The sequence below is a fragment of the Bufo bufo genome, chromosome 8, assembly GCF_905171765.1.
Source record: "Bufo bufo chromosome 8, aBufBuf1.1, whole genome shotgun sequence".
Lineage (NCBI taxonomy): Eukaryota > Metazoa > Chordata > Amphibia > Anura > Bufonidae > Bufo > Bufo bufo.
This window is the reverse complement of record NC_053396.1, coordinates 136,120,920-136,143,825: the sequence shown is the minus strand read 5'-3', so window position 1 is coordinate 136,143,825 and position 22,906 is coordinate 136,120,920. Positions and strand designations below refer to the sequence as shown.

The 22,906-nt window shown below is 47.1% G+C and overlaps 1 long non-coding RNA gene across 1 annotated transcript; it reads left to right on the top strand.

Annotated features, from left to right (window-relative positions):
• The first annotated feature begins 21,436 nt into the window (after nt 1-21,436).
• On the top strand, nt 21,437-22,602 carry LOC120977113. Its single transcript, XR_005773823.1, has 2 exons — nt 21,437-21,976; nt 22,039-22,602. It is a non-coding gene; the product is annotated as an uncharacterized LOC120977113 (long non-coding RNA).
• Nucleotides 22,603-22,906: the final 304 nt, after the last annotated feature.

Genomic DNA, 22,906 nt, shown 5'->3' with positions numbered 1-22,906 from the left:
GTGACATTACCAGCGCCACATCTGCAGTGTAACGTGTGCGCTGAAAAAAAATTATCTGTGACATCCAATGTACTTTTTCTATAGACGGTGTTCGCTTCTCACAGTGACATTACCAGTGCCACATCTGCAGTGTAACTTGTGCGCTGAAAAGATTTATCTGTGACATACAGTGTACTTTTTTCGTAGATGCTGCGGACAGTGACATTACCGGTGGTACCTCTCCTGTATAACGTTTCCTCATCCCAAATACCTGTGACATTCCCTGTAATTTTTTATTAGCCGCTGGTGACAGCATTGACATTATCTGCGGGATATCTCCTGTGTGACGTTTACACATCCCAAATACTTTTTAAATTTGTTTGCGCCTACACTTCCAAATCCTGCGCTATTGTACGTGTGACAGAATTTCAAGCATATATAACATTTAATATGAAGAAGGCAAGCAGTAAGGGACGGGGCAGTGGCCGTGATGCTGATGGTGCATGCAGAGGCCATGGCCCTGGGCACAGTGAAACAGTGCCTGCTGCCAGACCACAAGAAAAACAATCACGATACCTAGCTTTATGTCCCAGTTTACATGGCGGTGCAGGACACCACTCTCGAAGTCAGACCAGTGCGACCAGGTGGGCGGTTGGATTGCAACAGATGATGCTTCCAGTCGGTTAAGCACCACCCTGTCTTCCATCAAGTCCAGTCTCAATAGCCAAGAGTCTGCTCAACACAATCCTCAACCTGATCCTTCTTCCTCCCACCATGGAGAGTCTGGGCAAACAAGTGATCCCACACTCGGATTTTCCAAAGGAGCTCTTTTCAGCGCCATTCCTTGATTTGGCCCTCTCGCCAAGCACGCTTGAAGAGGGACAGATCTTGTGCCCTGATTCCCAAACTCTTGAGCATCCACAGTCACAAGAAGATGGCGGTGGGGAACGGCAATTACTGTTTAATGAGGTGGATGATGATGAGACACAGTTGCCAATAAGTCAACGGCAATTACTGTCTCAAGAGGTTGATGAAGAGGATAAGACACAGTTGTCAGTCACTGAGGTTGTGGTTAGTTCAACAAGTCAGGAGGATGAGCAGAGTGAGGAAGTGGAAGAGGAGGTGGTGGACGATGAAGTCACTGACCCAACGTGGAAAGGTGGAAAGCCGAGCAAGGACAGCAGTATAGAGGGGGAGGGATCTGCTGCACTGCAACAGGCTGGAAGAGGCAGTGGGGTGGCAAAAGTGTGTAGGCGGGCCACACCAAACAGGCCTGCAACTGTTCCACGGAGCACCCCCTTGTGGAAATCTCCCTTGCCAAGGGGTAGGTGTTCCGCAGTATGGCGCTTTTTTGAGGAAAGTGCGGACGACAAAAGAATAGTAGTTTGCAATCTGTGCCGTACCAAAATGAGTCGGGGCGTGAACACTAGCAACCTCTCCACCACCAGCATTATCCGCCACATGTCATCCAAGCACCGTAATAAGGCCTCATGCACACGACAGTTGTTTTTTGCGTCCGCAAATTGTGCGTCCGTCAAAAAAAACAGATGCGGCATCCGTTTTTTTGGGAGGATCCGTTTTTTTCCACAGATCCCTTGTAATAAATGCCTATCCTTGTCTGCAAATGTGAAAAAAGTAGGACATGCACTATTTTGTTTGCTGAAGGGAAACACGGACAACGGACGCGGAACACAAACGAATGAACTATCAGCATTTTTTTGCTGACCCATTGAAATGAATGGGTCCCCATCCTATCCGCAAAAAAAACGGAACGGAGGCCGAGAAAAACAACTGTCGTGTGCATGAGGCCTAAGTGGGACGAATGCCTGTGTCCACAATCTGTGTCTGCGGGTCACACCACTGCTTCCTCTTCCCCTGTGTTACGTGCTGGCCAATCCCCTGTTTAAGGCGCAGGCCCGGATGCCTCCCACCCTGCACTTGGACCTTCGCAAGCACCATCAGCGACCACATCCACTTCCGTGTCCCAGCGCAGCGTACAAATGTCCTTACCCCAGGCATTTGAACGCAAACGCAAATACCCAGCCACCCACCCACAGGTCATAGCACTAAATGCGCAACTTTCTAAATTACTGGCCCTGGAAATGTTGCCATTTAGGCTTGTGGATACTGAGGCCTTCCGCAGCTTGATGTCGGCGGCCGTCCCGCGTTACGCAGTCCCCAGCTGCCACTATTGTTCAAGGTGTGCCGTGCCCGCCTTACACCAACATGTGTCCCGTAACATCACACGTGCCCTGACCAATGCAGTTACTGGGAAGCTCCACTTAACCACGGACACATGGATAAGTGCATTCGGCCAGGGACGCTACATTTCCCTGACGGCACACTGGGTGAACGTTGTGGAGGCCGGGAGCGAGTCGTACCCTGGGATGCCACAGGTGCTACCAACGTCAAGAATTACGGGCCCTACATTGATCAGGGTTTCCGCCAGCACCTACGTTAGTGGCTCCACTCCCCACTTCTACTCCTCCTCTTCCACCTCCGAATTATCCGCGTGCAGCACCAGTCAGCCATCAGTCGGTAGCTGTAAGCAGTGTAGCACTGCAGTGGGGAAGCGGCAACAGGCTGAAGCTGATATGCTTAGGAGACAAACAGCACACCGCCGCAGAGCTGTGGCAGAGTATAAGAGACCAGACTGAGCTGTGGCTCTCGCCAATCAACCTAGAACCAGGCATGGTTGTGTCTGATAATGGCCGTAACTTGGTGGTGGCTTTGGAGATCGGCAAGCTCACACACATCCTATGCCTAGATCGGCAAGCTCACCTGCATGCCCTCACCTATAATCCTTTCCAGGGTCAGCTCACCTGCGGGAGCTCACCTACAATATTTTACAGGGTCAGCTGACCTACAGGCCCTCGCATATAATTTTTTAGAGGGTCAGCTCACCTGTAGGCCCTCGCATATACAGTGGGATGCGAAGGTTTGGGCAACCTTGTTAATCGTCATGATTTTCCTGTATAAATCGTTGGTTGTTACGATAAAAAATGTCAGTTAAATATATCATATAGGAGACACACACAGTCATATTTGAGAAGTGAAATGAAGTTTATTGGATTTACAAAAAGTGTGCTATAATTGTTTAAACAAAATTAGGCAGGTGCATAAATTTAGGCACCACAAAAAAGAAATAAAATCAATATTTAGTAGATCCTCCTTTTGCAGAATTTACAGCCTCTCAACGCTTCCTGTAGGTTCCAATGAGAGTCTGGATTCTGGTTGAAGGTATTTTGGACCATTCCTCTTTACAAAACATCTTTTTTTCATTCAGGTTTGATGGCTTCTGAGCATGGACAGCTCTCTTTAAGTCAAACCACAGATTTTCAATTATATTCAGGTCTGGGGACTGAGATGGCCATTCCAAAACGTTGTACTTGTCCCTCTGCATAAATGCCTTAGTGGATTTTGAGCAGTGTTTAGGGTCGTTGTCTTGTTGAAAGATCCAGCCCCAGCGCAGCTTCAGCTTTGTCACTGATTCCTGGACATTGGTCTCCAGAATCTGCTGATACTGAGTGGAATCCATGCGTTCCTCAACTTTGACAAGATTCCCAGTCCCTGCACTGGCCACACAGCCCCACAGCATGATGGAACCACCACCATATTTTACTGTAGGTAGCAGGTGTTTTTCTTGGAATGCTGTGTTCTTTTTCCTCCATGCATAACGCCCCTTGTTATGGCCAAATAACTAAATTTTAGTCAGTCCACAGCACCTTATTCCAAAATGAAGCTGGCTTGTCCAAATGTGCTTTAGCCCACCTCAAGCAGCACTTTTTTGTGCTGTGGACGGAGAAAAGGCTTCCTTTGCATCACTCTCTCATACAGCATCTCCTTGTGTAAAGTGCGCCGAATGGTTGAACGATGCACAGTGACTCCATCTGCAGCAAGATGATGTTGTAGATCTTTGGTGCTGGTCTGTGGGTTGACTCTGACTGTTCTCACCATTCGTCGCTTCTGTCTGTCCGAGATTTTTCTTGGTCTGCCACTTCGAGCCTTAACTTGAACTGAGCCTGTGGTCTTCCATTTCCTCAATATGTTCCTAACTGTGGAAACAGACATCTGAAATCTCTGAGACAGCTTTCTGTATCCTTCCCCTAAACCATGATGGTGAACAATCTTTGTCTTCAGGTCATTTGAGAGTTGTTTTGAGACCCCCATGTTGCTACTCTTCAGAGAAAATTAAAAGAGGAGGGAAACTTACAATTGACCCCCTTAAATACTCTTTCTCATAATTGGATTCACCTGTGTATGTAGGTCAGGGGTCACTGAGCTTACCAAGCCAATTTGAGTTCCAAGAATTAGTTCTAAAGGTTTTGGAATCAATAAAATGACAACAGTGCCCAAATTTATGCACCTTCCTAATTTTGTTTAAACAATGATAGCACACTTTCTGTAAATCCAATAAACTTCATTTCACTTCTCAAATATCACTGTGTGTGTCTCCTATATGATATATTTAACTGACATTTTTTATCGTAACAACCAATGATTTATACAGGAAAATCATGACGATTAACAAGGTTGCCCAAACATTCGCATCCCACTGTAATTTTTACAGGGTCAGCTCACCTGCAGGCCCTCAGATATAATGTTTTACAGGGTCAGGTCACCAGCAGGCCATCAATCATAATTTTTCAACGGTGCCCTCCTTTATGTGTAATAAAGGGTGTATTGGAGTTCCGGTTCCTTGTAATTTTTGGCAGCACTTTCCCCCTAGTGCATAGGCTTTATGAGTGTAGGAATCCCACTACCTGAACAATTGTACCACAATGGGAATGAGGCCCTCCTTTATGTGATATACAGGTTGTATTGGAGTGCCTCTTTCTTGTAATTTTTGGCAGCACTTGCACTTTATATACAAGTAAATATACAGGAAAGAATGTTTCCCAACAATTTTTCCTCTAAAATCGATTTTATCTTTGGTTTGGTGCATATTATTGTCAGTCTGTAAAAGTGGTGTACTACTTGGACAACATCGTTCCCAGCAGCAACCTGGGAGTCCAAGATGCATCCAGACATCCTCCCCATGCTGTTCCCAAACCATTTCAGTGGTGTTTTCATCAATTTCGGACCTTTTCGTATGAACCAGACACCCTCCCCTCTTTAGAGCAGGGGGTGCCTGGTTTAATGCTCGGGTTCTCCCATTGAATTCCATGCATTCCGAGGTGTTTAGCCCAAGCACCCAAGCACTTTGGTGCTCGATCAACACTAGTATATACACTCACCTAAAGAATTATTAGGAACACCATACTAATACGTTGGACCCCCTTTTGCCTTCAGAACTGCCTTAATTCTACGTGGCATTGATTCCACAAGGTGCTGATAGCATTCTTTAGAAATGTTGGCCCATATTGATAGGATAGCATCTTGCAGTTGATGGAGATTTGAGGGATGCACATCCAGGGCACGAAGCTCCCGTTCCACCACATCCCAAAGATGCTCTATTGGGTTGAGATCTGCTGACTGTGGGGGCCATTTTAGTACAATTAACTCATTGTCATGTTCAAGAAACCAATTTGAAATGATTCGAGCTTTGTGACATGGTGCATTATCCTGCTGGAAGTAGCCATCAGAGGATGAGTACATGGTGGTCATGGAGGGATGGACATGGTCAGAAACAATGCTCAGGTAGCCCGTGGCATTTAAACGATGCCCAATTGGCACTAAGGGGCCTAAAGTGTGCCCAGAAAACATCCCCCACAACCATTACACCACCACCACAAGCCTGCACAGTGGTAACAAGGCATGATGGATACATGTTCTCATTCTGTTTACGCCAAATTCGGACTCTACCATTTGAATGTCTCAACAGAAATCGAGACTCATCAGACCAGGCAACATTTTTCCAGTCTTCAAGAGTCCAATTTTGGTGAGCTCCTGCAAATTGTAGCCTCTTTTTGCTATTTGTAGTGGAGATGAGTGGTACCCGGTGGGGTCTTCTGCTGTTGTAGCCCATCCGCCTCAAGGTTGTGCTTGTTGTGGCTTCACAAATGCTTTGCTGCATACCTCGGTTGTAACGAGTGGTTATTTCAGTCAACGTTGCTCTTCTATCAGCTTGAATCAGTCGGCCCATTCTCCTCTGACCTCTAGCATCCACAAGGCATTTTTGCCCACAGGACTGCCGCATACTGGATGTTTTTCCCTTTTCACACCATTCTTTGTAAACCCTAGAAATGGTTGTGCGTGACAATCCCAGTAACTAAGCAGATTGTGAAATACTCAGACCGGCCTGTCTGGCACCAACAACCATGCCACGCTCAAAATTGCTTAAATCACCTTTCTTTCCCATTCTGACATTCAGTTTGGAGTTCAGGAGATTGTCTTGACCAGGACCACACCCCTAAATGCATTGAAGCAACTGCCATGTGATTGCTTGACTAGATAATTGCATTAATGAGAAATAGAACAGGTGTTCCTAATAATTCTTTAGGTGAGTGTATATTGTGTTACATTGGTGGGATGTCAAGCATGGTTGTATGTATGATGTTGTGCCTCAAAAAGCAATGATATTCTTCTAGGTAACTGTTGCAGAAGAGGTATGGAGGACAGGCTGGGTCACAAAAGAGCTTGGTGAGGGATGGAGCATGATGACGTTCGTGTACTTCACCACCCTGATATTTTTAGGAGGCAGCAGGAAACCCATATAAAATGGAGGAGGGAATGTGTCATCAGGAAATGACCTATGTTTTTAATTACATTTTTATGTTAAACAGTTATTATTTCCATATCACAATCTATATTTTAAAAAATGTATACAATCCTGCAGTTTTCACACTGGCCACTGTTAAGACTTCCTGCCTTTGAGAGCAGCTACAAGGGCCATAGAGACAATGGGGTAATTTACTATCAGATATATGCAGATTGCAGCGCAAAGGTTTTTTACGCCGCAACCTGTGACTTTTCCCCTCTCACGCCAGGTCTAAAAAAAGTGGCGTGGTGTGGGTGGGCTGGCCCCGTCTCATCATTTTCTACACCTGTTTTAGGCATAGGAAATGGTCTAAGTTTAAGCCAGCAAGGGAGCTGGCATAGATTTAGTTTTGCGGTTTATGTACAGAAGTTATGTAAAGGCCAGTGCCTCTACATAACTTCAGAGGATCCCCCGCAAGTGCAGGGGTTAAGACCGGCATCTAAACTGCCGGTTTTAAAAAAATAACCCACAATGTACTGGAGGGGACCTTATTGACTTCTATGGGAGATTTTTGTAGGCATGCTCTGTGACCTGTGCAGCAGTCTGGAGGGAGCAGATAAGCTGTGATATCACCTTTTCTGAAGAGTGGATGCTGTGTTATCTATATAGAGGTGTTCCTTTTCATTGTAATTCTGCCTGTGGTGATAATGATCATAGCTACTGAAAAGCTATCTGTACAGATCAAGAAATTATGATCTATTATTAGGCCTACTGGCCAGTGTGAAAATTGCAGGATAATATACATTAATCTAAAAAAACTAACAAAACTGCCAACAATTGTGTATGTTAATTTGCAAATACACCACATCAAAAAAACACTGAAAACCAGTGTCACTATTCTCACCTATTGGAAAACAATATGACCATATAGAATGTATTAAAAAAAAATGCCTTTGGCAACATATCATACAGCTAAACCTACAAAAATTGCCAGTCCGCATAATTGTCATCAAAATTACTTTGTTAAACAATACATAAAGAGAATTAGAAAGGTTTAAAAACAACAATGTAGGCAAGATGGTGACATCACTGGAGGGGACCACATGGGCAATATCATTTGTGTTAGGTGCTTACGGTAGTACAGTGAAGAGCCCTGGGATGCAGGGAAAGAAATGCAGTCGGTTATGGTGTGCCGAAACCGAGGATGAAGTAGGCCTGAGAAAGAAGAGGGCCCACCCAATGAAAAGACATAGAAGAAATGAGTTATAAATGAGTGGAGTGGTGGGAGGGACAAAGATCAGACCTCAGACGGTGCAGGAGCCAGGTAAGGGGGGTGCCCTAAATAGGCTGGAGGCGGACCTCAGCCCCTCCCACAAATCCAGGCAAATACTTGTGTTAGGTGCTTACGGTAGTACAGTGAAGAGCCCTGGGATGCAGGGAAAGAAATGCAGTCGGTTGTGGTGTGCCGAAACCGAGGATGAGGTAGGCCTGAGAAAGAAGAGGGCAAAAATGGAAATAAACCAGTTTATTGTAGCCAATTAATACATGAATAGCTCAACCCGACATGCTTTGGAAAGCCACTCTCAACTCTTGTGCTGGATTGGGAATGTATCGTGCATAAGCGGATGACTTCCAGCGCCCCAATTTCTTGATGACATGAGTAGGGATGTTGGCACTGGAGGCCGTGGATGCAGCTCCGATGCGAAAGGAGTGCCCTGAGTAGTTGGCTGCGTTGAGGCCCAGTTGGGTGAGAAATGACCTGACATGGGTCATGAACGTGGTGGTGGTGAGTACCGACCCATGAAGTTGAAGTAGCGGTTGAGAGGGTAGAAACTTGTGAAGCTGACTGTAGGTGTCCAGAACCCTTACTGGACACCATTTGTTGTGCGTGGGGTAATATGAAATGTTGACGGGTGAATGCTGACTATTCTTGGAGTGAGGTATGGTCAGGATGTAATGATCCAGGTGTTTTGTCAGGTGGGAGGCAAGAAGACAAGGTGAGGTTTGGGTCGTGGAGGTTGTAGTGAATTCCCCGGGTCTCAGGAACCCGTAGAAGGCTAAGTAAATTGCAGTTTTGATGACGGAGTTGGTATCTGTTTCAAAAGGCGTGGCGTCCAGCAAGTCGGATAATGCTTTGAAGATATGACTGTTGATGGGTAGCCTCTGAGCTGGACGTGCGGGTTCTGTCTTCTGAATGCCTCTGAGTATTGTTTTGATCTGGTGTGAGGCCATGAAGCTGATGTTGTTGGGATGCATGATTAGCATATGATGTTGAATGCCAGTAAGATATAGTTTGATGGTGTTGTATGACATTTTGAGTTTGAGGTGGCAGAAAGAAGCAAACCCCAAAAGAGACGTCATGACGAAAGGGTGCGTGATGTTGTGTTCCAACAGGAACCTGTTGAATAGTGTGAATGCTCTGTTGTATGTTCTATGTGTATTGTCTGACAGCGCTAAGTGGGACAAAGACTGGCTATGCCGCATGATGACCTCTAGTCCAGAATGAATTGTTGAAATGATGGAGTGCTGGAGGCCGTGGGTGATGCTGATGGGAGAGCCTGATGAAAAGCCTGAAATTTGAAGCGAGACAAATTGTCAGCTGCCGAATTGCACACCCCTGGGACATGGAAACAATGCAAGAAGAAATTATTGCAGGCGGCCAGCCAAGTAAGTCTTCGCATAAACCTCATGATTGTGAGGGATTTAGAACGACCTTTGTTGATGATCTGGCAGGTTGCTTGGTTGTCTGAGTAGCACCGGACCGACATGTTCTCCCATAAATGACCCCACGCCACGGCAGCCGCTACGATGGGATAGATCTCAAAAAGCGCTGAGGTAGTGGAGAATCCTTCCAGACCCTGGACCGCAGGAGGTTAGCTGCCCCACAGCCAATCGTTCCCAAATATGGCCGCAAAGCCTGTGGTAGATGCCGCATCTGACCAGATAGAGGGGGAAGAGTCCGACAGCTGAGGGAGAAACAAGCTCCTGCCATTCCAGGTGGACAGAAATCTCCTCCACATGCCCAGATCCGCCGCAGCGTGGGCATCCAGGGACAATCTGTGCGAGTCGTGTAGGAACAAGGGGAAGAGGTGCAGAAGCCGTGATATGAATGAGCGACCCTGGGGTATGATGCGCATGGCAAAGTTCAGGGAGCCCAACAGGGACTGTAGTTCTTTGCGGTTGCAGGTGCCGATTTGAAGATAGTCGTCTATGTGGGTGAGAATATCCTGGATCTTCCCGGATGGCAAACTGGCTTGCATTGAGGCTGAATCCAACTGGATACCCAGGAAGGTGATGATCGTGTCTGGCCCCTCTGTCTTCTTGGTGGAGAGGGGTACCCCCAGTTCCTTGAACAGCTCGATGGTGGCTCTGAGGCTGGAGGGGGGGGAAGTGTTTTCCTCCACCAGTAGGAAATCATCAAGGTAATGTAATACCAACGGGCACCTTGCTACATTCAAAAGCAACCAGCATAATGCTTCTGCAAATATGTCGAAGATGGCCGGGCTACTCTTGGAACCGAAAGTCAACCGGGAGAAAAAATAATAGTCCCCGGACCACTTGATGCCGTGAAGGTGCCACAGTGTAGGGTGAATCGGTAGCAATTTGAAGGCGTTGGCGATGTCGGTTTGCTGAGCCATGCCCCCACCCCTGCTTGTATGATGGCGTGATCTATGGTGGTGTATTGCAGAGAGAATTCCTCCGAGGGAATGAGGGAGTTGAGACTGGGGTTGGCTGAACCGTGTGGCGCCGATAGGTCGATGATGAGCCTCTGTTTCTGGGAAGATTTTCCAGTGACGATGCCAATGGGGTTGGTGCGCCATGTGGCGAATAGGGGGGTTTTGAAAGGTCCTAACACAATGCCCTCCGTTACTTCTTGGGCTATGAGGGCGTCAATGGCGGTGGGGTTGTGTAGAGCGGATAAAAGAGTGGGACATTCCAGGGTGCCCGTTGGCATGTACAGGATGCCCGCGTGAAAGCCTTCTGTCAACCCTGAAACAAGGAAATCTGAGAGATGCCTGGATGGGTGTTGTGACATGAACGCGGTAAAAACTGGCATGTTGATGGTTGTCAGATACGGTTTTGCAAACATTTTATTTGGGCACATGGACTTGGCATGCGCCCGGAAACATTTGGTACATATATGTAACAACTTACACCCGCTGTAATTGCAGGACCCCTCATTGAAATTATTGCAAATCTGGGATTTGCCCAGAAACTTGATCGGCCGACCCAGCTTGTCCTGGGCTGACCTTTCCGGGACCCCGGAGGGACCGGCTGTTTGTGAGAGGGCCTGTCTGTCCGACGTGTTCGGGCAGAAATTGGTGGTGTGGGCCGTGGAGGAGCAGTGTGCACAGGCTGGGGTCCTAAGGCCTGCGAAGTGGCGACAGAATATGACCGTGTCGATCCTCGCCCAGTTGGAGCGGACTCCGTACTGGGAGAAAGCCCCCGCCACTTTCGCCGAAAAAGACCTGTGATAGTCATAGAACGCTGACCCTCCGTATTTGTTGCCCAGGTCCACCAGTTTGTGCATGTAGAGGTCGAATTCCTCCCTTCTGTTGGGGTAGACCGCACAGATGACCTCTCTATAGATTCCGAAAGCCAAAACGAATTCGGGAATGGTCAACTTCCTATTGAGACGGGCATCCCTGGACTTGACCACTACTGAAACCGCGTCATAGGCATAAGTTGTGTTCTCGACCACGTCCTGGGAGGCAATCAGAAGGGAGGCCAGGTTTACATCCTTACCTTCCAGGATATCCCTTTTCAAGTGCTCTGGTATCATGTGCGCCGGGTTGACTTCCTGGTCCTCCAGGCTAACGGACGGCGTGATCACCGGTAATCCAGCCGGTGCCGGTGACGCCGCCGGTGGCGGACCTGCCAAGGAAAGGGTCGTGGTGACCGATTCTAGCCTCTCCAACCTGGCGTTGACTGTAGACATGGATGTCATCAGAGAGGCCAGCATGGCATGAATGTCCCCGGTGCTGGACTGGCTAGGTCCTTCCCCTGCCTCCCTATTATCGGTTGATGCGCGTAGCAGCCGGAACAGCTCCGCTTTCCTTGCCGTGGCGGGAAGGGAACGTGCCGTTTCCTCAACTCCGCCGTAATGCGCGGAATTGTCCAGGATCTGATGGATGCTGGACTGGCTAGATCGTCTCCCAGGGTAGCAGTGACGGATCTAGCAGGGGTGCCAGGCAGGGAGAAGTTTTCTAACCCATCCAGAGACATACTAAAATAAAACAGTTGATTAGCTTGGGGAAACACAGGATCGTGCTGGCAAGCTAGCTAGGCCGGACGGCGAAAAAATTATACTTGCATGGTGACAGATGAGGCCCTGCTAATTTGCCAATCGGCTTGAGAGGCTCTACCTATGAGTTGGCGCGAGGGGTTAATGAGGCCACTTGTTGCAGTGGCAGGAGCGTTGGCCTCTCGGTGACTGTAAGACAGGACTAGGGGAAGGGAGTGACAGGTGAGGCCCTCTCTATGCAACACGCGAGGCGGCTTACTAACAAGTGGCGCGATGGGCGGCTGCCTCTGAACGTTTGAGGCGGGGTGTCGGCCTCGCGGGACCACTAACTGATGGCGAAGCCAAGAAGGGGGTAACCTAGTGGGATGATGGTGCCCCTAAAGCCAGCACGCTGACCCTAACGGGACCATCCGAAATGTAAGGAGAACCTTTGTTAATGAGCAGGTGAACGTACCTGGTAGCAAGAAAAATTTCTCCGGATACACGCTGTGCAAAATATATTATAGGTTGACCGCCTAAAAAGGGGAGGGCAGACATAAAATAGTATGATGAAATGTGAAATGTATTTTGCACATATAGCATGACCCAAGAGGATCATGACGGTTGCCTGCGAAATGACAGCTTGCACATGGTGTGAAAAAGAGAGACCTGCGGCGTGGCCGTATGCCCATGCAACGTGGGAACGTGCGGCTTGACATGAAAGTTTTTTTTTTTTTTTTCATGACATGCGGCGGAATACCAATAACCTCCTTTCCTCTGTGTTGTTTTTATTATTTTTTTATTTTTTTTTGACATGCGCAGGATACCAAATAATATCCTTTCCCTTTATTTATTTATTTATTTTTCTCTTGGGTTCCAGTTTAATGTGGGGGGCTGCTGGGGTGATTATGATATGGAGGGTGCATGTTTGGGGCGTGCTGGATGTCCCCCTTGACTGTGCAGCCTGCGCAGGAGGGGGTATGCTGAGGAAACCGCCCATCCCGGAGTACCGCCGGCCAGCCGCACCAGACTACCCGACGGCGGCCCCCCCACATCAGATGCACCGCGGACGGCCGCCGGGACACCGCGCATGTGCCGACATATCGCCGCGCATGCGCAGTACCCCGGCCGCGCGTGCGCAGACCAGGCACCGGGACGCGGCCGGCCACCATCGGCCGCGCGGCAGGAGGAGCGGCGGAACAGACCGGAGGCGGTGGGGAGGGGATGCCTGGAGCAGTGGCGTGCCCAGCGAAACTGACATGGAGGGAGGGTGTGTGCCGTGCACCCCGCCTCTGCGCTATTGGCAGCTGCAACCTGAAGCATGAGGGGGGGGGGGGCATGAATGTAAAATGATTGTGGGGTGATGGAATGAACAACATGGGGGATGAGCCCGGAAACCACTGCTTGCAGCGCCGGGGTGTTTGACCGGAGGGGTGGTACGGTGTATGTAGATTTATGCCTGAACAAGACATGACAGAAATGAGTTGCTGGTGACTTATGCGAGAAAGCCGTGACATTAGTGCAGCGTTTATGAAATGAAATGAACAGAAATGGGGGATTAGCCCAGAAACTACTGCCCGCATGCTGCAGGGGTGTTGACCGGAATAGTGGTACGGTGTGGACAAATTTGTGCATGAACAAGCGTGACAGAAATGAAATACTGGTGACTTGTACGAGAAAACCGTGACATTGGTGCGGCGATTTGGTGAAATGAAATGAACCGGTACAGGGGCAACCGTGAGGCCCCGGCTGCACCGTATGAATGACTCACAGTTTAACGGGCAAACGCGACCCACAGTGAACCGAGTGAAAGCCGGAAAATAGAACAGAAATGCTCCAAATCCAGAAACAGACGGCAACGAAAAACTCTCAGAAATTCAGCGGCTCGCAGGTAACTCTTCAGAAACTCCACAAGCGACTTCCTCTCTCAAAGCTCAGACCTCAGACGGTGCAGGAGCCAGGTAAGGGGGGTGCCCTAAATAGGCTGGAGGCGGACCTCAGCCCCTCCCACAAATCCAGGCAAATGCCTTAATACATATCAGTAAGTTATCAAAATACCAGAAAAAAAGTGCAAGTGCAAATACTGGCTATAGTAACATTGAAAAAAACTGAGGTTACCCATAGTGTCTCTAACAGCATGTCCTCTCTGTATCATCTCTAACATCATGTCCTCTCTGTATCTAAAATTGAACCTGCATCGATCAGGTAGTATAAGGGTTACGCCCCCTTTACAAGTGACAGACCAAACTCTGACAGACCAAACTCCCCGTTTAACGCACCACAAACAACCGCAAACAGTCCATTTGCACAACCGCAAACTCCCCATTTGCACAAGGTTGGATACCAAGCTAGCCATGTCCCGTTCCTTGTCCTCACTGACGTCAGTGAAGGTCTCTTCCTCCACCCAGCCACGTACAACACCAAGGGTCCCTGAAAGGGGACAACAAGCCCCCTGGGATGCCTGCTGTGGTTGGTCTTTCACCTCCTCAAAGCCACCTTCCTCCTCTGACTCCTCTTCTTCAGACTCCTCTCTCTGCGTTGCCGCAGGTCCAGCAATCGACGACGACACGGCCTGATCTAGCACTCTTCGCAGGGCACGCTCCAGAAAAAACGCATATGGGATGAGGTCGATGATGTTGCCTTCGGTTTGACTGACCAGGTTTGTCACCTCCGCAAAAGGACGCATGAGCCTACAGCCATTGTGCATGAGCGTTCAGTAACGCGGCCAAAAAATACCCAGCTCCGCAGAGGCTGTCCTCTTTTTTTTTAAATTAAAAAAGTCTGTTCTTACCAGTTTATTCTCTGTTTTGTCCCATATCAGGGGCCGGTGTGGTGTATGGAATAGATTTTAGGAACCAGGAGATGGAAAAAGATGCTTGGGCGGTCCTCTTACTTCCAATTTGGGGCACTGCGCGTGCGCCGTGCAATGTACTGTGCTACCCGATATGAGTGGTATGTTAAGTAGTACTATTCCTATCAGTTTAATCCCTGTTACGTCCCCTATCAGGGGACGGTGTATGGAATAGATTTTAGGAACCGGGAGATGGAAAAAGATGCTTGGTCGGTCCTCTTACTTCTAATTTGGGGCACTGCGTGTGCGCCGTGCAATGTACTGTGCTACCCGATATGAGTGGTATGTTAAGTAGTACTATTTCTATCAGTTTAATCCCTGGTAGGGGACGTGTATGGAATAGATTTTAGGAATCGGGAGACGGAAAAAGATGCTTGGTTGGTCCTCTCAGTTCCAATTTGGGGCACTGCGCGTGCACCGTGTAATATACTGTGCTACCAGATATGAGTGGTGTGTTAAGTAGTACTATTCCTATCAGTTTAATCCCTGTTACGTCCCCTATCAGGGGACGTGTATGGAATAGAGTTTAGACAACCGCAAAGAGTTGTCAATAGTTGACACACTCATGACATAAATTTTATTCCTCTATGCGTCAATCTTGGTGTAGTGATGACTGTGCTCGTGCGCACGTTTGGGAGATTGCAGTCGATGGCGGTTTTTCAAAGCCTATGGTCGTGCTGAGGTAGTTCAGTGACAGTTAAATGACCCAAATTGGGATAGCTCAGGCCACAGGTCAAGCCTGAGTAGTCAAGGGGTTCATCGCTCCTCAGAGTGTCGATATCTGCAGTTAAGGCGAGGTAGTCTGCTACCTGTCGGTCGAGTCGTTCTCTGAGGGTGGACCCCGAAGTGCGGTGGCGATGCGTAGGACTTAAAAAGCTCCGCATGTCCTCTATCAACAACACGTCTGTAAAGCGTCCTGTCCTTGCCGGCGTGGTCGTGGTAGGAGGAGGATTACTTTCACCTCTTCCCCTGTTAGATTCCCGTTGTGCTGTGACCACCCTTATACGCTGTGTAAAGCATACTTTTTAACTTGTTTTGGAACTGTTGCATCCTTTCCGACTTCCGGTAATTCGGTAACATTTCAGGCACTTTCTGCTTATACCGGGGGTCTAGTAGCGTGGCCACCCAGTACAGGTCGTTCTCCTTCAGCCTTTTTATACAAGGGTCCCTCAACAGGCATGACAGCAGGAAAGACCCCATTTGCACAAGGTTGGATGCCGAGCTACTCATGTCCCGTTCCTCGTCCTCACTGATCTCATTGAAGGTCTGTTCTTCCCCCCAGCCACGTACAACACCACGGGTACCAGATAGGTGACGACGAGCACCCTGGGATGCCTGCTGTGGTTGGTCTTCCTCCTCCTCAAAGCCACATTCCTCCTCTGACTCCTCTTCCTCAGACTCCTCTTCCAGCGTTGCCGCAGGTCCAGCAAGCGTAGCTGATAAGGCTGTTTCTAGTGGTGATGGTGACCACAACTCTTCCCCTTCCTCTTCACACTCATCTACGGCCTGATCCAGCACTCTTCGCAGGGCACGCTCCAGGAAATAAGCAAATGGGATGATATCGCTGATGGTGCCTTTGGTGCGACTGACTAGGTTTGTCACCTCCTCAAAAGGATGCATGAGCCTACAGGCATTGCATATGAGCGTCCAGTAATGTGGCAAAAAAATACCCAGCTCCGCAGACGCTGTCCTAGCACCCCGGTCATACAAATACTTGTTGACGGCTTTTTCTTGTTGGAGCAGGCGGTCGAACATTAGGAGTGTTGAATTTAAATGTGTCGGGCTGTCGCAAATCAAGCGCCTCACTGGCATGTTGTTTCGCTGCTGAATATCTGAAAAGTGCGCCATGGCCGTGTAGGAGTTGGTGCGGAGTCAGCCACTGATCCACCTGTGCGTTCAGGGCAGACAGGAGTGCTGGTCCGGTGTGACTCTGCTTTCAGGCAAGTCAACCCCAAGACGGCGTGACACTGTCGTATCCGGGATGTGGAATAGCAGCTGGGGGGGTGCAGTTGATGTGGAGCAAGACGCAGCAGCAGAAGAGGACTCAGCCGAGGAGGTTATGGAAGAGGATGGAGTAGGAGGAGTAGAGGAGGTGGCAGCAGGCCTGCCTTCAAGTAGTGGCGGTGTCACCAACTCCTCTGCAGAGCACTCAACACTTGGACCACAGTGATAGTGTGAATAAAATTTAATTAAATCACAATCATATAACACGTGTATAATATATAATAAAACTACAATTCGCATATAAAATCTATCAGGTTAAAATGAATGTTAAATTCCACACAATGGAGTTGCTGGATAAAATCGGTCCCTTGTATTCACAAAAAAACGCTGGATTACAGATGTATCTGAATCATATGGCTTGTTGGTAATATTATACTTCAAAGTTCAGTGCGCACACGCCAGTTGTTAATGTGGTTTCCAGCTCTTACACACTGATCCAGTATTAGTATAGTCTGGCAATTCACATATGGACAATACGGTTCCACCTAAAAAAAATCCTGCTCATATAAGGTCACGTACCTCAGTGTCCTTGAGCACGAGTTATATAAGGTTAGGTAATAGTACTTGTTAAAGTGTCATGCCCATCACATGGATTTCACAAACAGAGTCTTCCTACCTTCCCATTAATGGATCCCGTAGGCGTCTTTATGGACGTGAGAAGTGGGTAAGCGGCGTGGGACACTGCCGGCGTCTCGCTTGTAGCTCCTGTGGTTTGCTGACCCCAGGTCTCGCGGGATTTCGGGCGTGATCGATATAGGTAGATACGTGTTCCGACGCACGCGGGCTGGCGCAGTGACGTCATCTCACTGCGCCGGCCCACGTGTCCCTGATGGTGGTGCGCGCCACAGTGTGGGCGGTGCGGGCCGCCGGACATAAATATCCGGCGGCCCCTGTACTGGGGAAGAAGAGCTGAGCCGCCCCCCCGGAAGAGGATCTCCCCTGGACAACGAGCAATACCCGGAGGGCTGAGTACCACTACACCACCAACGATTAACCCTTATTTTCCCCATACCACCAACGATCCTATTCCCCATACCACTATTTTCCCCATACCACTATCCAACCAACGATCCTATTCCCCATACCGCTATCCCACCAACGATCCTATTAACCTCTACCAGCCCATATTCTCCCCTACCTCTAACCACTATCCCACATCTCCCTTGAACCAGCAATCCCCTTTCCTATTGTAGGAACATCCCTGCTCCCCTTTACCCCTGCTGCAACCCTGTGTCTGTGGCCTGCATTTACCCTTGCAGCGCCAAGTTTTTTTTTTTTTTTTTTATAAATTCTTTATTATTTTTCTGAACCGAAAAAATGTGAATTACATTACACAGTTTAAAAATAACAAATAATCATACATCAATCCACATAGTTGGCCCCGTTATTCCCACCCCCCCCCCCCCAACCCCTTGATTCACTGCTGCGGGATCCAACCGTCTCCCATTGTTTCTCATGATCAGTACATAAGGGGTCAGGCTGTTTGGGGCAAAGAGGAGGCAAAGAAGAGGCGTCAAAGACCCACCCCTTCCAGGACTAGTCTGTTTTTCTTACCATTCTTCTATAAACCTCAATGGTTTCTATCCGGGCCCTCCACTCAGAGTAAGTAGGACTATTTTTTGTGCCCCAATATTTAAGGATCAAGGCCTTTGCGGCCACAAAGATCTCCAAGGAGATTTTAATCTGATAGGGCGTTAAATCCACATGGGAGATAAGACCTAATATTGCTTGCTCAAAGCAGCAGTTCAGTTTAATCTTATATCTACTGTATAGTTCTTCATATATTCTGGTCCAGAATCCATTTATTTCTGGGCAATCCCATAGCAGCGCCAAGGGTTTTAGTCCAGGTTGGGTGGGTTGCTAGTGTGTGTGTGTGTGTGTAAGTGTATTATAGATAGTGTGTGGGGTTGAATTTGTGGATTAAATAGTGTATTTATGGTGCTGTATTGTGTACTGTAGGTTGATAATAAATAGTGTATTTTTTATATTATACCTACTGTGTAACGTGTGTTTATTACCGGTAGTTAGCTCAGTTAGGCGCTTGCAGCTAGTTTAGTGATCAGCGTAAGGTAAAGGGAAAGTATTGTGTTATTTATTTATAAAGGTATAAATAGGTGGAGTCATCACTAGACTATTCCTCCTATTTATGAATATTAATTATTGATATTTGCATAAATATTGGTAATTAATATTCCCCCTTTACATGGTGGAAACTGCAAAAACTCTTGTGGTTGCCTTGATTCATTCTCATCTTGACACATTACTAATCGGTCTCCCTCTCACTAAACTCTTCCCCTTTTCAGTCTGTCCTAAATGCTGCAGCCAGGCTCATCTGTCCATCCAACCGATACGCTGATGCTACTAGTCTGTGCCAGTCACTTCACTGGATGCCCATCCACCACAGAATGCAGTACAAACTTCTCACCCTCACCCACAAAGCTCTCCACAGTGCAGTGCTGCACCTCCATATATCTCCTGCCTTATCTCCATCTACCACCCTACTCGTGCTCTCTGTTCTGTTAGCGACCTAATATAAATAACCTCCATAATTCGTACCTCTCACTCCCGTCTTCAAGACTTTTCTCCAGATGCACCTACTCTCTGGAATACTCTGCCCCGGAATAATAGGTCAATTCACAACTTCTCCGAACGTGCCTTAAAAACACATCTTTTAAGGAAGGCTTATCAAGCTACCTAAAATGACTTTTCCCAGACTAAACCTCTCCCCAACCAACTCCTATGGCCTAAACTCTATCCCCTAGCAGCACCCTTACCCAAAGCAGATTGGCCGGCACCACTCCTGTCAGTTCAATAATGGCTCAAATCCTACTTATCACAATCAACTACCTAATGTGTCACCCACAATCTATTAGGAATTGTGGGTGACACGTAAGGTAGTTGATTGTGATAAGTAGGATTTGAGCCATTATTGAACTGACAGGAGTGGTGCCGGCCAATCTGCTTCAGGTAAGGGTACTGCTAGGGCAGGCATCCTCAAACTGCGGCCCTCCAGCTGTTGCAAAACTACAACTCCCAGCATGCCTGAACAGCCTACAGGTATCAGCCTACAGCAGGGCATTTTGGGAGTTGTAGTTTTACAACAGCTGGAGGGCTGCAGTTTGAGGATGCCTGTGCTAGGGGATAGAGTTTAGGCCATAGGAGTTGGCCTAAACTCTTGTGAGCAGGGCCTTGACTCCTAGTGTTTCAGTTGCATATTAACCAGTTACTTTTGTTTTGTACATAAACCCTATGAATTTTTAAAGCGTTACGGAATAAGGTGGCGCTATATAAATACATTTTATTATTATTATAGTGCATCTCCGTCCAGGATGGAAATGAAGCGTAAAATTTGTTGATAGTTGCCTTCATTTGACTTCTGATGGCCACCAGAAGGAGATGGCATAGAACAAGCTGCAGCGATCTTGAGAAAATGAAACATATGGTAGATCTAATATTCTAAAGGGAATCTAAAAAAAATGAGATTTTAAATCTGATTGGATCCCATGGGCATCTTCTTCACATTTACTTTGAACTAGTGATGGCAACTACAACCTCCAATTAATGCCTAAATTATGGTGCAAGTTATTTTTGCACAAAAAGTAGCTACCTGAATGCAGGGGCGTAGCTAATGGCTCATGGGCCCTGGTTCAAGAGTTCAGCTTGGGGCCCCCCTTCCCTCAGTGCTTTGTGGCCAGGGGCAGGAAGCATAAGGCCTTAGTGCTGCCCGAGGCAAAAATTTAAACGGCACCCCCTTGAGCCAGAGGTGTAACTTGACCAGCATGCACCTTCTATAATACTGATGTCTTCTTATGCACAAGGGTCTTTGGGCCCCCTCAGGCTCCTGGGCCCGGTAGCGACTGCTACCTCTGCACCCGCTATAGCTACGCCCCTGCCTGAATGTGCAGTTTCACACCATGGTAGTGTGGCTTAGAAGGAGGGTGTAGCCTTCTGGTGTAAATTATAGATTTGCAATTTATGGCGCACAGACAGGCAAACCCTCCGTATCCTTTTTTTCCCCTTTAACATGCCTGCAATGAAGTGGACACTGGAAGTTGTATCTGCTAAACCCTATACGGAGACAGAGGGGTTGTACGAAGCCGAGATATGCTTTACATGCAGACAATGTAAAAATAAAGCAACTACACATCAGAACCATTTGAATATGATTTATTTACACAAGTATTTGACAATACAAATCTTGAGACATATTTACAGAATTTTAAAATTTTCCAGGTACAGGTTTGCTAGAAAGTTAAAATGTCACTATTTTGTCATTCACATGCATTTCTTTTCACATTAAATTATACACAAGTTTACTGCAATAAAAAACATAAAGTGCGTTTTTTTCCTGTAGATTTACACCCGATGGAGAACATCTGAGCTCAGCGTTCGCGCCACAAAAAGGTGGTTAGTAAATGTAAAATATATTAAATGTGCTGACAAGATTATGGCTCTAATAATCCTGTATTCTAATTTCCTCATTCAAAATTAACCATAAAAAGACATTAAAATCTGTTACATTTTCCCGGTCAACACCAAGTTGGGTCAAGTACATCGGTATTGCTGAACAATGGATAGAACCCCGACCCCCATTCATACTAAGGCCTCATGCACACGACCGTTTGTATTTTTCGGTCCGCAAAAAATACGTACGATGTCAGTGTGCATTCCGTATTTTACGGAACGGAACAGCTGCCCCCTAATAGAACAGAAATTAATGGTTCCATATATACGGTCTGGAAAAAAAAACGGAACGGACACTGAAAGAAAATACGTTCGTGTGCATGAGGCCTAACCCAGTGTTTCGGAAAGCTACCAAGAAATACAGAGCACCCTTAGTGTATCCCCCTCAACGGACATCCACAGATATATAGGGGACCACGATGCAGATCATTGTAATTTATTTTAAAGAATTCTGTAAATATAATATAGATTTTCTCCTCCTGACTAACATAAAGGTTACAAATTAGGCCACACAGACATTAACTAAAATTATCCAGGACTGGAAAAAAATAAATTGTTTTTCTCCCCCCAAAAAAGTACCAGTTTCACCCATAGGTTGTATCTGCTATTGAATCAAATCCCTATTCCAGTCAATGAGACAGACCTGCAACAGAGACACTCTAGAGACAAGATTGTGGGAAAGACAGATTTTTAAAATCCAACACAGCCCCTTAAGTTTTCTCATTTAAGCATGTGCGGAATAATTCATTTTTGAGAAGTGACAATATATGGTGCTCGTACACACACATTATCATCGTGCCCTGTAAGTGAAGAGGTTGTCACTGTGGTTCCCAAGGCATCCTATTCCCTAGCTTACTACTCGGACACAGGGAAAAGATGGCATGTAAAGAGATTTTATTCTACAATAATATGGAAACATCATAAATATCTAGTTTAATAGTTACATTGCATTAGATCAGAAAATAATTATTTTCATCTGCTCAATCTATTACTATAGTCAAAAATATTCCCTTTATGATACATTCATGGCAGAAATCTGTGGGGTTGTTTGTGCAGCAGGTACATGGATTTTATAAGTCGCAGAAATTTTTGCAACAAATCTGACATGTGTAAGTACACCGCTAAGCTGACCATACCCGTTGGCTGATGTTTGTTTGGCTGACAACCAGGACCCCCTCCCATCAGCTGTTTGATTGTGGCTGAGCTGCAATACCAAGCACAGCCACTATACAATGTACGGCGCTGTGCTTGGTGAGCAAGGAGAAGGCGGCCGCGCTCACAGGAGCGCCAATGCCTTCTCAAACAGCTGATCAGCAGGGGTCCTGGGTGTCGGACCCCCACCAATCAGTGATAACTAATCCAGAGAATAGCTCATCAGTTAAAAGTGTCGGAAAACCCCTTTCATCTAATATGTATGGCTAACTTTGAATTCCCCTTGTGCTATAATTTAATTCTTGTGCCTATGCAAATTTGCCTTAAGATAATAGAGAAAACTTAAATTGCACTTAAAGGGGTAATGTAGTATCATTACTAACAATCTGGGTATGTTTCGGTAAAGTCTAGATGAGTATCCATGAAAGTCAGCAGTAATGATTGTAGGCTGAATGAACATGGTTAAGTTAACCGCTCAGATAGCATGTCTATTGCAAGCTGCCAACCAATCAGAATAGGTCCTAGGACATGTACACATGTAGGACATGTACTGTGTGCCATTGTATTAGCAAGTAGCAATAGAATTTGTACC